We start from the raw sequence: 15535 nt of genomic DNA on the forward strand, positions 1-15535 counted from the left end.
GATGGTTTTGAAGCCACGAAGGAATTTCAAAATGCTTGAACATTCGATTTTTCGCTATTTCTAGAATTCACAAATTGGTCAATAATTCATTTTTGAATTCACACTCTTGGAATTTCGTTCACATTGGTTCAATTTGCTCAAACTCATTTTGCGTGAAAAAGTTTCAAAACCATCTGAAAACATATTTTTAAAATTTTCAAAAATTTTCAAAAATTCAAAAACAAACTTGAGGCTTTGAAATTACATGCTTTTTTGACCTAGCTCGACTACTCGAGTGGTGCAATTCGGAGAGTGTGAGTTCAAAAGGTTTCCTTGTAAGCATTCAACCATAATTCATCATTTAAATTCGAATAGAAATCTTCTCTGTCATGTGCATGCGGATTTTTACCATCATATCTAAGTACCTACCTACTTTTCCGTGTCAAGTGCTCCATTTCACTACGTTCATTCAGTCGTTTCAATTTCAGGTTCGGATTGAAATTGAGCAGTATCAAGAATTAGACATGGCTGGAGCGATATCTTATGAACTTGTCCATGATCCTTCTCGTGAAGGCCCATTATCGCTGCAAGAACTTTCGGCGATCGCTATCGGTGTAGATACGTGGCGCAATAAACAAACCAAACTTACGAGTCGTAAATCAAAAAGATACCAACCATATCGTAAACGCAAATCAGTGAAACGTTCGCTTTCGAAAAATCCACGTGTAATCGACGATATAATCAAACAATACAGCAAAGTATTCGAGGAATCGATGAAGCTTTGGGTAAGAAACCATTTTAAAAAGGCATTCAAGTTAGGTTACCATCGTCAGAATGATATTTTGAACGACTTCAGTGATTTCGTAATCGATCATACGGGTGCTATTCGTGATATTGAAACAGCCAAACGTGTAGTGCATTGTGATCCTTTGAGTGCGAAGGTGAAATTCTTGATTGCTTGTTTATATGATTTCGAAGACGATATCGGACGTATTTGGCCATCTGTACGGTCTGACGATATCTGTGATGAAATGAAGATCAGTAAGATTGACACTCATTTACACCTGAAGGTGCTGAATAAGCTTATTCAGCTACTTTGGAGTCAACGAACATGTGTTGCACTCTGACGGTGAAATGCATGAAACACATGTTATCATGCTGAAAGGGGGACATTTCCATACTCACGCACACTTACACACGCGCACACATGACTTGTCGAGATGCGAATGAATGCGATTCTCTGCAAAAAGTCCCCCTTTCAGCAAGTCGATGGTGGCGCCGCCATGAGATGTTAACGCCGAATACCTGTGAATGCTTTAAGTAATCAACTCATCTAAATCTGACCCGGTCTGCAACTATTTTAGCTATGTTGAACCCAAGGAGGTATCGAAGTGGTTTTGCTGGGGGGGGGGCACAGATCCTAAGTTTCCCAACTAATTTTACTGAAAATTCCCAACTTATTCGACTGGAAATTCCCAAGTTGGATGAAAAAAGAGTGTATTTAAGTTACAAGTAGTGAGGGGATTGTATCACGACATTTTGTAGCCAAAAAATTGTAACTTTGCCGACTATAATCAGAATTTTAACATGCTGAACACTCTGGTATTGAAAATTGAAAAATTTGCATTTTTTATAAGCTTTGAATATTATGAGTATTTCTGGAATTTTTCTGTTTAGTTTTCATATTCTTAAAATTTTTTAAAGGAGCATTTTGAATGGCCCGAGCCAAGCGAGGGCAAAAGTTTTGGAAAATTTATGATTTGAAAAGTAAAATAACATCAATTTTAATGAAAGAATTCGGTTTTTCTAATCTCAACATTTTTCAAATTCAATCATGGATTTTTTAAAATATTGTAACTTCGTAGATGAAAATCAGCTTTATATAGTTTGTAGTTCGCAAAGTAGAACAACATCAATTTTAATGCAAGAATTTGATTTTTCTGATCTCAACTTTCTTTTAATTTTATCAATGGTTTTGTGAAATTCTTAGTGTGAAAAAAAGAACTAAATTGGCCCGAGTGAAGCAATGGCAAAAGTTTTGGAAAATATGTGACTTGAAATGGAAAAGTAGAACATCAATCTTAATAAAATACGATACTTAATCTAGTTTTTCTGATCTCAATATTTTTCAAATTCAATCATACGTTTCTTGAAATTGTAACTTAGTAGAAGAGAATCAAATTGGCCCGAGCGAATCGAGGCTAAAAGCTTTGGAAAAATTGTAATTCAAAAAGTAGAGCTATATCAAATTTAATGCGAAAATTCGGTTTTTCTGCTCTCAACTTTTTGAGAAATTAATTAATAGTTTCTTGAAAATTTAAAGTGTGAAAAAAAAAAACAAATTGGCCTAAGCGAAGCGAGGGTAAAAGATTTTCAAAATTTGTAATTTCAAGAAGCAAAACAGTTGTAATGTTGATGTGAAAAGGCACAATAATTGTTCCCTCGCTTTGCTCGGGAAAAATTTTTGAAAAAAATGTGCATTTTAGACTTTAGTTGGGAAGATCGTAGATTTAGAATCTGGTTCGGCTTCAAAAGTTGGAAAGTTTTAGATTTTGATGATTGTAAAAAATTTTAATACATATTTGAAAACTCCAGAACTAAAATATTTATTTTCGGAATTTTTGTATTTTCCCAACTTTCTTGTATTTCTCACAATTTCCCAACTTTTCCCAACTTTCGCGGAACACTGGGAGGGCAGGCTGCCCCGTAGCCCCCCCCCTTCGCTTCGTCTCTGGTTGAACCAATAAGTTATTTTTAAAAGGTTACTCTCTGTATTTATGTGGCTAATACGAGCTTATTTGATTTTGTTTATGTACTACATTTACGAAGTTGTGTTGTATTCCATTTATGTATAGTAAAATATATACCCATTAACTCTTACCAAGTTTTTCGCGGAATCATGTTGAAACGTTTATAAATTATAATCATTCCGTGCAGTTTTGGAGCATTTTAACCAAAGACTAGGTTGTTTTGAATAAAATAAAAAATCCTGAAGAAAGAGAAAATTGTGATGCAGATTCCAGATCCACTGATCCAGAATGTCTGGAAATGATGAAATTCTGTTCGAGAGATTTGGCATTACATATTTTCAAAATATTAATTTTCAATCACCGAAAGAAAAATTTGGATTTTCAAAAATTTTCCATCGAGCTTGAATAAAATTGACTTCCGAGGGGTAATTTTTTTAGAATTTTTGAGCATGAATGCAATAGAGCAGATCATCGTCGTCGAAGTCGCGCTCCTTTACAGGAGATAGCGTATATGTCCATCTATATTAGCCGGTATCTAGCGTATCTGATCGTTTCATTCAGGGTCTTGCAGGGAGAGTTGGCTGGTGAGTTTGTTGTTCACAGCTCCGATCGTTTCCTCACTCTCGTCAATCTTCCTTGGATTTTCCCCTGTACCGCTAGCATGAAAATACCGTTTTCTCGTATTTTATGAGCTATATACTTTAGCTTTCTGGTTTTGATATCTTCAACTACGACTTCCCGCTCCTCTCCTATTCTTGTTTCCTCCGTTACATTGGTCACTGACCCCGGATATACAAAGTACGAGACTCCTTTACTAGCAGATGGTATATCCATGTACCACGAATTGTCATTCTCAATAGGAGTAATTGCACCTCCCCCCCCCACCCGATCCTCCGGGACAACTTTTTTCTTAAAGGGGACATTCTAAGGAACATTTTAAAGCAAAGTTGCCAAAAAAAAAGTTGGCCTTACTTACAAAATGGCGGCCATTTTGATTGACAGGTCAGCCGAAATCGCAGATTTTGCGTTTTAACATAGGACTTGCACGAACTTTTTCAAACTTTACAAAGGTAGATCGAAAGATCATGCAACCATTTATCACCGGTCAAAATTTCAAGTACTAAAGTGCGTTTTTCGATTTTTGGTGAATTTTTGAAAATCGAATTTGGGCCAAAAATGAGGGGAAAAAATCAAAATTTTACCAAATTGACTTAGAAAGCTAAAATTTGGGATATACCCTATTTTCGACATGCTAAATCGATTGGAAACGGTTTCAACCCGTTTTGAGCAGTTCTGGAGCCTCCAGCAGATTTTTGAAACTCGAAATTCCCACAAAATTCCATCAAATTGGAGTTGTAAAGCTGAAATTTATTCTAAAAACTAATTTCAATACGCTACGAAGTACTGCAGGTGAATTTCAGTTCGTTTTGGATCCTCCAGCGACTTTTTGAAAATTCCTGAAGCCTCCAGCAGATTTTTGAAACTTTAAATTTTCACAAAATTTTATTAAATGGAGATGGAAAGCTGAAATTTACTCTACACTCCAATTTTAACACACTCTAAAAACGACTTCTGGTGGATTTCAAGTCATTTTAGAGCCTCCAACAACTTTTTTGAAAATTACTGGAGCCTCCATTAGATTTTTGAAACTTGAAATTTCCCAAAATTTTATCAAACCAAGATGGAAAGTCGAAATTCACTCTGCAAACTAATTTCAATACGCTACGTTAGTTGACTGCTGGTGAATTTCAAGTCGTTATGGAGCCTCCAGCAACTTTTTGAAAGGTTGTATGACGTTTTTTTGGAAAATTGAAATTTCCTAAAAGTAGCTGGAAGCTTCAAAACCATTTGAAGCCACCATGTAGTCTGCGAAGTAAATTTTAGCTTGCCAACTCCATTTGATAAATTAATGTTGCGGGAAATTTCAAGTTTAAAAAATCTACTGGAGGCTCCAGTAATTTTCAAAAAAGTCGCTGGAGGCCCTAAAATGACGTGAACCCACCTGTAGTCGTCTTCAGAGGGTGTTAAAATTGGAGTGTACAGTAAATTTCAGCTTACCATCTCCATTTGATCAAATTTTGTGAAAATTTAAAGTTTCAAAAATCTGCTGGAGGCTCCAGGAATTTTCAAAAAAAGTCGATGGAGGCCCTAAAATGACTTGAACCCACTTGAAGTCGTCTTCAGAGGGTGTTAATGGAGTGTACAGTAAATTTCAGCTTTCCATCTCCATTTGATGAAATTTTGTGAAAATCTGCTGGAGGTTTCAGGAATTTTCGAAAAGTCGCTGGAGGCTCCAAAACGACTTGAAATTCATCTGCAGTACTTCGTAGCGTATTGATATTAGTTTTTAGAATTAATTTTAGATTTACAACTCCAATTTTATGGAATTTTGTGATAATTTCGAGTCTCAAAAATCTGCTGGAGGCTCCAGAACTGCTCAAAACGGGTCGAAACCGTTTCCAATCGATTTGGCATGTCGAAAATATGTAATATCCCAAATTTTAGCTTTCTAAGTCAATTTGGTAAAATTTTGATTTTTTCCCTCATTTTTGGCCTAAATTCGATTTTCAAAAATTCACCAAAAATCGAAAAACGCACTTTAGCACTTGAAATTTTGACAGGTGATAAATGTTTGCATGATCTTTCGATCTACGTTTGTAAAGTTTGAAAAAGTTGGTGCAAGTCGTATGTTAAAACGCAAAATCTGCGATTTCGGCTGATCTGTCAATCAAAATGGCCGCCATTTTGTAAGTAAGGCCAACTTTTTTTTTGGCAAGTTTGCTTTAAAATGTTCCTTGGGATGTCCCCTTCAAGAAAAAAGTTGTCCCGGAGGATCGGCGGGGGGGGGGTGCAATTACTCCTATTGTCATATGCCGGACTATAATACTTCCTTGTTGGTAATGAAGTCCTTCCATGAGATCCGTATAGTAGCCTTCGATAGCACCACATCTCGAAAGCGGATACTTTATTCTCGCATTCTGCACTCATGGTCCATGTTTCGCAGGAATACTTCAGAACGGTCCTTACGTAGCATCGCATAATTCTCTTCCTCAGGTCTATACTCATCGTTCGATTTCCCACTCAGCACATTGGCAAGGTTGTTTGAGAGCAGATCATAAAATGGTATTTTAAAAAAAAATTATTTAAATTTTTGAAAATCGCCATGAAAACATGATGATATCTATAATTTAAACAAAATTTGATGAAAATACAAAAAAGAAACACATTCTTCAAAACTGCAGAAGGTGCAAACACAATTTGAAGATTCAAAATTTTCAATACGAAGGGCACGACAAATTTGGTAATTTTGATTCAATTTTGCCCTTTCAATTTTGAAGAAAGGCAATTTGTCTAAGCTAGTCAAAGCAATATATTTTATTTTTTTGTTAGTCCAGTAGAGTACTACGGGTTATGGGCATCATCATGAATGATTCAAAAAATATTCCCTTATTTTAGACGATTTTTTCAAAATCTATGAATTTCGAGGTTTTGCGAAGCACGTAGCTCCTTCAATTCACAAGATGGGCAACCAGTTATACTCGTAATAACATTTATTTTTTTTGTTCGTCTCCTCTCCTCGTATACAGTTGAATTTTGGTGTGGCAGACGTGAGACGATTCCCGGAACTTCCTGTAAGTACCAGTACCAGACCAGTAAGTACTCTTATTTATTATTCTGAATAGCAGGCGCCAGGTTACCAGGTAATTAAACTCGTGCATTACACCTTACATTGAAATTGAATTGACGTATAGAAAAGACGAAGATGACAAAAAGGCAACGTTGCTGAGAATCCTCGTCACCCTTCGACTGCAGGAACTCCAGAAATACCACCACTGCGGGGTGGGAGAAGTACCTGGCTCCTGGCACAATACCAGTTTGTTTCTTACATTCTTACTCGACGTCTAGCTAGTTACCGTTTTGTTGTTGGTAGTGAAAACCGTTGAATGATGATGAAGAAGCATTGTGCACGTGTATAGTAGTTTACTAGTTTAGTACATCTGTTTTGTTGTGGTAGCTGGTCTTTGTGTGTTGCTGTTCTTCGGATCATTCAAATTATTGGTGAGTGTTTTATTAGATTTTTTAATTTTTACTCGTAAGGATTGATAATGTTGTTATATGCACGTATTATTCTATCCTCTATGAGTGAGTGCACCACTTCACTCAGCCTGTGAAATGAAATGCGAATATTTTTATACGTTTTCAACAGTCCATATTCTTTAACTTGGGTACTAATTTACCATCAAACACTCGTGTTCATGCTAGGAATTTTCTTTCGTAAACATTGCCTGTAGCTCAAACGTAACAGCTTAACAACTTAATAATCGAGAAACTCGAAGATACTCAAGTACGAGTATAATTTTTAGCTTACAAGGGAAGCTTTCGAAATTTGAACTCGTGTTCTCCGATTTAAACTGAAACGAGGTAGATCGAAAAAGCATGTTACGAGCACGACTAATCCGACTATAAAACTCCTGTATCCGAGATTTTACGTTTTTATTTGAAAAAATTCTAAAATGCTGTTTTAAGGTGGATTTTTAAACTTTTACGTGATTTTTTCGTCATCAAGAAAGTGAACCAATGTTGATACATAATTCCTTTGGTACAGCTAGCTACTAGTTTTGGGTCATTCTGATTCAGGATCGAGCTTCTAGAAATTTTTAAATTTTTTCTTCAAAAATGTCAAATCATTCTGGATCTGAAAAGGCCAAAAATGAACTTTAGTATCGATAACTGGTGTGTGCTTATTGGGCACCCATCGCAAAACTTTAGATCAAAACTGAATTTTTGACCTATTTGTAAAATGTACCTAGGTGAAATCCAGTGAAACATGAAAAAGTCGTTGTCAAATTTTCAAGAAAGGTGCATAACGAGACTTTGTTTCAAAATATATCTTCTGGTGTGTCTAACTGTCTATAGGTACACGTTTGACTCGAAAATAATCACAATTTGACTTTTTTGTCCCTTGGCTCAGATTTTGAAAATATTCGCAAGGTATCTCTGAGAAACCGAAAAAAAATTTAGAGCCGAAAAAAGTTCACCCAGTCCTCCCTCCCCCCTTTTCCTTATGCAAAAAAATCATGTTTTTCGTGCAAAATGTTAATCAAAAATTTTGAAATCTCTGTGGTATAAATGTCGACTTCAAACCGTAGTATTTTAGTGTTTTTTTTTTAATTTTTTGAAGTGGTGGCAAGAGTCAAAAATCGAAAAAAATCAACCTTTTGAGGATTTTCGTTTCGTTTTCAAGTGCATTTAATGTAGGAAATATCTAACAGTATCACAACGAATTTTTAAAAAATCATTAAAAAACCAAGTAATTTTATGCAGTAAGTAGGGGAGATTGTTGTACCCCGGACCTGTTGTACCAGGGACCTTTCCCTCACTAACGCCACTTGCGGAATTCGGACCCCACTACGTTTTAAAGCATCACTAGGGTATGCCACAAAATGAACTATAGGCGATAAGGTTTTTATTTGAAAATTGTGCGCACGATTATCACGTTTTAAAACGAAAAATTACATTTTGCCATGTTTTGTGAATTCATTTTGACCTGTTGTTTATTTGAAATTTGTCAAAGCAATTAGTGCAGCGTGTAGCTACACCATCTAAGTGTAAGTACACATATTCACTTTTTGGAAAAATATTGTGTGAAATTTTGTAGAAATTTTTTTCTAAATTTTGGGAGGTCTTGTACCTGGGACCAAATTTCATCGTGTACCACGGACCGCAATTTTTTCATCTAATTTTCACGAATTTTGATGCTTTTTCAGATGCCAGGATGCCCTTTACACAGTTTTTACATTGTAGCATCTGAAAACGTTTCAAAATTTATTTGAAATTGGTGGAAATTTGAGGAAAAATCTATGGTCCGTGGTACAACATGACAAACTTATGAAATTTAAAAAAAAAAATTCTGCAAAATTTTATATGATCTTATTGTAAAAAGTAAATATGTATAATGGATGTTTATGATCCATACGTGAACTTTATGCCTTCACGGCCAACTTTTAGGCATTTTCCAGGGTAAATTTCCTTTTGGTCCTTGGTACACGACCCGTTGTACCATAGACCAAAAAAAAGTGACTTTTTCAAAAAATTCTGGAGGGGAGGGGAATGAGTTTTGAACAAATGTGAATATCTCGTTTTTTTTGTAAAAGACCATTCTTTGATGCACCCTATTCACATTTTCAAAAATAATTAATGGGCGGAGTCCATTCCCAAAAAACGAAAAATCGGTCCCTGGTACAACAATCTCCCCTACCTATTTTAGAAAAAAAAAAAATTGGTGGATTGTAACTTGACGTGTATTTTATCACGAAAATTTATGAAACACAAATTTTCGTGATAAAATACATTTATAATAAAGTCACAATCTACTAATTTTTCTTTTTTTCTTCTAAAATACTGAAAAAATAATGTAAGAAATATCTTCTAATAGCTGATTTCGGTTTTTTTTGGGGTTACTTTGAAGTCAAAATGAAGGGCTCCATTGAGCCGGAGGGCCAGAGGGGGTGGAGAACTAAGCAAAAAACGTCTGAAAATAGTAGTGACCTCTCAATAACGATTAATTATTACATTAATGATACTTTTGGATTCATTCCCTGTTTTTTTTTGTCGCGAGAGTTAGAGAAGATGTCCAAACAAATTTTTTGAAATTATTTTCAAGACCTTTATTCTTCGTTTTTCTTTTTTTTTTTACCAATTGTGGTAGATTTAATTCTGAACTATCATTTTAACTAAAATTAATTTGAAATTCAAAACGTAAAAACAAGTAAATTTTTTCAAAAAAATCAGTTTTTTGATTTTATGTACCTACCTAGGTCTTTTATTGTTACGAAAATTCTGATGAATTTCATTTGAAATTATAAGATATTTTTAACCAAAATTAACTTGAAATTTAAAACGTAGAAAAAATAATTTTTTGAAATCATATTTTCAGGATTTCATTAAAAATTGACTCGATGGTATTTTTTTCTCAATTTTAATTCTGTAAAAAAAATAAAAACGCAGAGATTTCCTTATTTTTTCTTCGAACGTGTTTTTCTTGAAATAAACTTTTTTGATACTGAAAGTTCAAATGCCTGTAAGTTCGCGAATTTTGAAGGTAGGTGAGTGGGTTAGTCTCATTCAAGGAGGGCAGTCTGTAGTGTTCGAAAACGCATTTTCAAAATTCCGGCTTGTGGTACCTTTTCGCTTGAGAGGTCACTGTTGAATATTTCCTAAATTGTATGCAATCGAAAACGTAGGAAACCCCCTTCAAAAAGTTGGTTTTTTGGATTTATTTTTTGACCCTTGCTATCCACTTTGAAAATTTTTTTGAAAATACCAAAAATACTATCGCTTGAGGTTGACATTTTGGCAAAAAAAATTGCCTGTAGCGCTTTTAGTTTCGGTGTAACAGCAGTTTGAATTTTTTTTTAGCTTTTTTTCAAAATTGTTGGTCAACATGGTGATGAATAGGAATTTTTGTGTGAAAACGTGATTTTTCCGCATATAAAGAGAAGGGAGGAGAGTTGGCTGAAATTTTTTCTGCTCTAAGATTCTTTTTTGGTGCTTCAAAGATAGCCTGAGAATATTTTCAAAATCTGCGCCAAAAACCGATTCACCTACTTTAACCGAAGATGCACTTTTCAATGAAAGTAGATACTTTTGTACCGAGCAGTTGATTTACTTTTGACTCCACACTCCTGGATTCCTGGAATTTCGTGATACCCACCTACTCCTACTCGTTGGTCGAAATGGTATCCAATAAGCAAGTTCATGATTTAAAATTTGTGGAGGAAATTGAAAATTTTTTGGAAGCTCCAGAATGGTCTAAAAAGTATGTAGTTGTTGATGTGTTGGAGTTAAATTGAAGAAATCTTTCTCATTTCTGTTCAAAATTGTGCAGCGTACGAGGTTATTTTAAAAGAAAAAAATCTCCCTCGACCTACCCCCCTCCCTTCCAACCTCACAATAATATCACGTTCTTTGCACAGAGTCCAACAATGACATTTTTTAAAAAATGAAAATTTGCAGTCTGTAGGAACTTAACAATGTTTTGAAAATTTTCCAACTACCTATGCTCAGAATCATGAAAACTACATTCCCCCTTAATGAAAAATTTTTCAAAACATTTTGTTTAAAACATCAATTTTTTATTTTTTTCAGCTCTGAATAGCTCCATAACAGTAAAATGATTTTTTTTCGAGGCGAGGGAGGTTTTTTCTCGAAAAGGACATTATTTAGAAGAATTATGACATGACAAGAATTAAGAAATTTTCTCCAACTTTGATTTCTTCCATTTTAAAAAAATTTTTCCACCTTAAAAAAATTCTAACCCAGAGATGGTAAATTTTTGGATAACTTGTATTTTTTTATGTTTTCAAACAGGGGGGGAGTTGGCTTCTGGCACAATTTTTTTTTTTTGACTTGAGGGAGAATCAGAAAATAGGGAATCATTAAAAATTTTCAAAAATTGGCAAAAATCCAAAAACAAACTTTTAATACATGGTCTTTTGATCCAGCTTAGTTTCGTTCAATTCGGAGAGTGTGAATGTGAAATCAAAAGGTTCCCTTGCTAGGCATTCAACATTACTCATCATTAACTCAATATATGTGCGTGGATATCTTCTGTGTCATGTGCATGCGGATTTTTATCATCATACCTACGTTCCACTTCACAACGTTCATTCAGTCGTTACAATTCCAGGTTCGAATTGAAATTGATCAAAATCAAGGATTACAGCCATGGTTCGAACGATCTCTTATGAATTTGCCCATGATCCTTCTCATGCGAGCCCACCATCGATGCAAGAACTTTCGGCGATCGCTATTGGTATAGATACGTGGCGCAGCAAACAAACCAAACTTACCGGTCGTAAATCAAAAAGATATCAACCATATCGTAAACGCAAATCAGTGAAACGTTCGCTTTCGAAAAATCCACGTGTAATCGACGATATAATCAAACAATACAGCAAAGTATTCGAGGAATCGATGAAATCGTGGCTAAGAAACCATTTCAAAAAAGTATTCAAGTTACGTTACCATCGTCAGAATGATATTTTGAACGACTTCAGTGATTTCGTTATCGATCATACGGGTGCTATTCATGATAGTGAAACAGCCAAACGTATGGTGCATTGTGATCGATTAAGTGCAGATGTGAGATTCGTGATCGCTTGTTTGTATTCTTTCGAAGATGATATTAAACGAATTCGGCCATCTATCAGTGGGGAGAGGGACTTCAGTAAGATTGATAATTATGTTCAGCTGCTGGTGAAAGTCTGGATTATGCGTCTTAGTGTTAATGATCTTGAGGACACTATGACTCGTATCAATGATCATATCAGAACCGTTCGACAGACTATCGATACCACCACCTCAAATCTTTTAGATATGTTGAACCATTAACCAATGAGTTATTTTTAAATCGTTCTTTGTACTTTTGTGACTGATACGAGCTTATACATTATGTACTTATGTGATTTTGTTTATTTAGTATGATTACGAAGTTGTGTTGTATTCCATAAATTATGTAGCTTAATTCCTATTTACTCTTATCAAGTTTTGTTATGTCAATGGTACCTGCAGTGCCTAATAAGTAAATGATTTCAATTCATCGTGATGTATCTTTTGCTTCGATAAACTGTAAATATTTTGGGTATTCTTTGAAGAATGATAGTTATCTATCGCACGAATTTGACCAAAAGACAGGAAATTAATTATCGTTTCGTTGTTTTTCTAATCAATTCATCTTAATGTTGAAAAAATCAACTTGAGGATTTCCATTTTATGTAAGATGAAATTTTGAAAATAAGTTTTAAGATAAATTTGAACCTACCCGTGTAGAAAAAACGAGATATTTACTACAAGTTTACCACAAAGTAGGTGGTATATCACTGATTTACTCTTGATATACCATCAAATTGTGGTATACCACTAGTAAATGTAAAAAGTAAAATTTACTAACTGGTATATAATTTCCTGAAAATGTAAATGCAAAAGTTTACTACTGGTTTACCATTTAGTAAATTTAACTACATGGTAAACCAATGGTAAATGAAAGATGTAAAATTTACCACATGTTTACTATCTTTTAAAAAAGTTTTACCATCTAAAAAATAAAATCATGTTGTATACCTACCACTGGTAAATGTGAAGAGGTAAATTTTACTATTGTTCATACCAAGCAAATCATTGTTTGCTTTGCTAAAGGATGGAGTTATTCATGTCTAAACTTTCAGTCGTCTAGCAAAGGGGGTGAAGGGGCTCATGCCCCCCTTGCGAGTGAAAATTTGAATGAAAACATGCAAAAATGGATGTTTTTTTGTTATTCTGTCCCATTTTTTCTATAAATTTTCGCTTTTCGTTCGCTCCAGCAGTAATTTTGCCTTCATTGTCATATAATCACGTCAAGTTTCCTGAAAATTACCCCTCATTTCGATTTTTCATGCCTAAAAATCTGGGTTTTTGCCCCCTCCTTGAGAAAATCTTACGCAAATCAGCGAACTTTATAGGTTATTCACAATTTTTCTGAGCTTTTTTCATCAACTTTCAAGTTCTTTAAGCACATAACCTTCTAAATTTCAGTTCTAGATCAATAATGTCATCCATTCAGAAAAAAACATATTTCTTTGGGACTGCTTAGGTATAAAATCAAATATCTTTCATGAACAAATTTTTTATCAAGGTTTCCAGGTGTTTTTCAGATTTTTAGATGGTATTTTTTCAACATTTCAAGGATACACACTAGATTTATGTCTTCCTACCCCATAAACTACCCATTTTCAGTGAAAAAATGTGCACCTCATCACCTATATCCTCATAGAAAAATATACTAAACAAAGTGTACAATCTGGTATCATCTGTAAAATATCACCCCATAAAATAGTTTTGCAAAAAATGAAAGAAAATAAATAAAAACAAAATCATCATATCTCCAAATTTTGACTAAGTCCAAATTTCATAAACTAATAAACCCAAATAACACCGATACCATCACCGAACGCAGTAGCCCAGTTGTCAGAGCAGAGCGGAAATGAGTGGTGAAGTAGAGGTAGTAGGTTCGATCCCCACCCAGGGCACAAATTTTTTTATTTTGAAAAATTTTTTAGGTAGCATTTTAACATCAACCCTTGCTATTCTGTACACACAATGTGCATTTCAAGCCTTTTAAAACAATACAAAGGGCTAGACTTGCATTTCTGAACCAGTTGTAATTTGCATGGTATACCAGTGGTTTACGTGTTTCAATTGATGACTTGTATACGACATGGTATTCAACATAGTATATCCACCTAGTTAACTGTGTGGTATATGTCTGGTTTTTTCTACAAGGGTACAAATAAATTGCAGTCATTTTCGAACCCTTCTGGGAGCTTCAATCGAAAATTGGCCCCCTGTAGCATTTTCAAATGACTGCAGAAAGAGATGTGATTTTCTTCGACAGCCCAAAATTTAATCCATCATAAATTCCACATTCTGAATCGATTGAATTAAATCGAATAAAATTAAAAATTTTTGAAATGAAATACCTAAGTATAAAAATTTTGAAGACATCGAAATACGTATAATCGATCATATGAAATCAAAAATCGATTTCTGAAGTTCGATTAATCAATTTCCGATACGATAATGATCGATTTTTAATTGAGAAATTCATTTCAGAACCCAAAACTGATTTTCCATTTCGAACATAATCCATCGTTACTTATTATAAGATCGAAAGTTGAAAATGAATCGATTTTTGGTCGAGAGGCCGAATTTCAAAGCTAAATTTTGTTTTGTTTTTTAAACGTAATCGATCATACGAGATGAAAAAAATCAAAATGATCGATTTTTAATTGAAAAATTTATTTCTGAACCTAAAACTGATTTTTCATTTCATACATGATCGATCATACACGATATCGAAAATGAGTTGATTTTTAGAGTGACCGGTGGGGGGGGGGGAGTACGATGAATCCATTTTAGATAGATCAATTTTTGATCAGAAAAATTGTTTCTGAGACTGAAATTGATTTTTCATTTCGAACGCGATCGATCGTGTATCGATTTTTGATCATGATTGATTGATTGATTTTTGATTGGGTGGTCTAATTCGAGTCAACATGTCTTCTAATTCTCAACAAAAACTATAAAATATAAACAAAAATTCAAACCCCTGAAAAAAAAACAAATACAAAGTGGTAAGTAAATAAAAAATTTTGTTCGAATAAAAAATATGAAAAAAACATTTTACAGCTTTTTTGCAATTTTAGCAAAAAAAAAAAGGACTTTCTGAAAAATTTTGATTGAAAAGCAGGACTTTCAACATGAAATGTTTTAATAGGTATTTTAGTTTGGAAGGCGAATAGAGAAGAGGGAGGAGAGATGTGAACTCAACGTTTATTCGAGTCAACATTTTTCCATTCCAGCCTAAAAAACAACCTGAATAAATGACAAAAATTCAAAATTCTGAAAAGAAAATCAGCAATGACATTTATTTTGAAAAAGCATTAAGACTTTTTGCGAGGTCGGTAGATTGTAGGTCTTCGTATCACGACTTATGAAAAAATTTAGTTTTATTTGTACAATTTTTAGAATCCTCAAACGTGGAATTTTTTATTTCGTAAAAGAGATACAAACTTTAACTAGCCCGAGCATAGGTATTTTTTTTTTTCCTATTTTTCAAGAAGGGTCATTCCACGTCAATTGGACCAAGAAGGGGGTTCGGCGATTTTTTTGAAATTTTTCCTGTGGGAAGACCTTCCGAAGGGATGACCAATGGCGCAAATCGCAGCCCTCTAGCCCATCTTTAAAGGTAGCCAGGGGGTGTCAAAGTT

The 15535-nt window shown here is 34.3% G+C and overlaps 1 long non-coding RNA gene across 1 annotated transcript; it reads left to right on the forward strand.

Moving 5' to 3' along the window:
- The first annotated feature begins 6336 nt into the window (after positions 1-6336).
- LOC135846287 (uncharacterized) lies at positions 6337-12331 on the forward strand. Its single transcript, XR_010558939.1, has 2 exons — positions 6337-6788; positions 11419-12331. It is a non-coding gene; the product is annotated as an uncharacterized LOC135846287 (long non-coding RNA).
- Positions 12332-15535: the final 3204 nt, after the last annotated feature.

The sequence above is a fragment of the Planococcus citri genome, chromosome 5 (assembly GCF_950023065.1).
Source record: "Planococcus citri chromosome 5, ihPlaCitr1.1, whole genome shotgun sequence".
Lineage (NCBI taxonomy): Eukaryota > Metazoa > Arthropoda > Insecta > Hemiptera > Pseudococcidae > Planococcus > Planococcus citri.